The sequence below is a fragment of the Apodemus sylvaticus genome, chromosome X (genome assembly GCF_947179515.1).
Source record: "Apodemus sylvaticus chromosome X, mApoSyl1.1, whole genome shotgun sequence".
NCBI lineage: Eukaryota > Metazoa > Chordata > Mammalia > Rodentia > Muridae > Apodemus > Apodemus sylvaticus.
This window is the reverse complement of record NC_067495.1, coordinates 95,124,475-95,126,543: the sequence shown is the minus strand read 5'-3', so window position 1 is coordinate 95,126,543 and position 2,069 is coordinate 95,124,475. Positions and strand designations below refer to the sequence as shown.

The following is a 2,069-nucleotide window of genomic DNA, read 5'->3' as shown; positions in this document are numbered from 1 at the left end:
TAAACATTGTAAGTATAGAATAAAGTAAAGATTTACAACTTCTAGTGCTAGTAAATACCTTAAAAAAATGATTGGAGAAAACCTAATTAAGCTAAAGAGAGAGATGCCCATGAACATAAAAGGAGCCTACAGAATTTCAAACAGGCTGGACCAAGAAAGAAAGTCTTACTGTCACAGAATAATCAAAACATGAAATGCACTAAACAAAGAAAGAATTTTAAGAGCAGTAAGGGAGAAGGATCAAGTAACATATAAAGACAGACTTATCAGAATTACACCAACTTTCTTTTTTTTTTTCGATATAATTTATTTACATTTCAAATGATTTCCCCTTTTCTAGCCCCCCCCCCACTCCACGAAAGTCCCGTAAGCCCCCTTCTCTTCCCCTGTCCTCCCTCCCACCCCTTCCCAGTTCCCCGTTCTGGTTTTGCCAAATACTGTTTCACTGAGTTTTTCCAGAACCAGGGACCACTCCTGCTTTCTTCTTGTATCTCATTTGATGTGTGGATTATGTTTTGGGTATTCCAGTTTTCTAGGTTAATAACCACTTATTAGTGAGTGCATACCATGATTCACCTTTTGAGTCTGGGTTACCTCACTTAGTATGATGTTCTCTAGCTCCATCCATTTGCCTAAGAATTTCATGAATTCATTGTTTCTAATGGCTGAATAGTACTCCATTGTGTAGATATACCACATTTTTTGTATCCACTCTTCTGTTGAGGGATACCTGGGTTCTTTCCAGCATCTGGCAATTATAAATAGGGCTGCTATGAACATAGTAGAGCATGTATCCTTATTACATGGTGGGGAATCCTCTGGGTATATGCCCAGGAGTGGTATAGCAGGATCTTCTGGAAGTGAGGTGCCCAGTTTTCGAAGGAACCGCCAGACTGCTTTCCAGAGTGGTTGTACCAATTTGCAACCCCACCAGCAGTGGAGGAGTGTTCCTCTTTCTCCGCACCCTCTCCAACACCTGCTGTCTCCTGAATTTTTTTTTCATTCTTTTATTTATTCGATATAATTTATTTACATTTCAAATGATTTCCCCTTTTCTAGCCCCCCCACTCCCCGAAAGTCCCGCAAGCCCCCTTCTCTTCCCCTGTCCTCCCACCCACCCCTTCCCACTTCCCCGTTCTGGTTTTGCTGAATACTGTTTCACTGAGTCTTTCCAGAACCAGGGGCCACTCCTCCTTTCTTCTTGTACCTCATTTGATGTGTGGATTATGTTTTGGGTATTGCAGTTTTCTAGGTTAATATCCACTTATTAGTGAGTGCATACCATGATTCACCTTTTGAGTCTGGGTTACCTCACTTAGTATGATATTCTCTAGCTCCATCCATTTGCCCAAGAATTTCATGAATTCATTGTTTCTAATGGCTGAATAGTACTCCATTGTGTAGATATACCACATTTTTTGCATCCACTCTTCTGTTGAGGGATACCTGGGTTCTTTCCAGCATCTGGCAATTACAAATAGGGCTGCTATGAACATAGTAGAACATGTATCCTTATTACATGGTGGGGAGTCTTCTGGGTATATGCCCAGGAGTGGTATAGCAGGATCTTCTGGAAGTAAGGTGCCCAGTTTTCGGAGGAACCGCCAGACTGATTTCCAGAGTGGTTGTACCAATTTGCAACCCCACCAGCAGTGGAGGAGTGTTCCAAGGGATCATAGCTGTTTCCACCCGGTTTCGAACCGGGGACCTTTCGCGTGTGAGGCGAACGTGATAACCACTACACTACGGAAACAGTGCCGTCTGAATTTTTAATCTTAGCCATTCTGACTGGTGTAAGATGAAATCTTAGGGTTGTTTTGATTTGCATTTCCCTAATGACTAATGAAGTTGAGCATTTTTTAAGATGTTTCTCCGCCATCCGAAGTTCTTCAGGTGAGAATTCTTTGTTTAACTCTGTACCCCATTTTTAATAGGGTTGTTCGGTTTTCTGGAGTCTAACTTCTTGAGTTCTTTATATATATTGGATATTAGCCCTCTATCTGATGTAGGATTGGTGAAGATCTTTTCCCAATTTGTTGGTTGCCGATCTGTCCTCTTGATGGTGTCCT

General features: G+C 41.7%; 1 non-coding gene across 1 annotated transcript; it reads right to left on the bottom strand.

Annotated features, from left to right (window-relative positions):
* Positions 1–1,680: 1,680 nt before the first annotated feature.
* Trnav-cac (transfer RNA valine (anticodon CAC)) lies at positions 1,681–1,753 on the bottom strand. Its single transcript has one exon. It is a non-coding gene; the product is annotated as a tRNA-Val (tRNA).
* Positions 1,754–2,069: the final 316 nt, after the last annotated feature.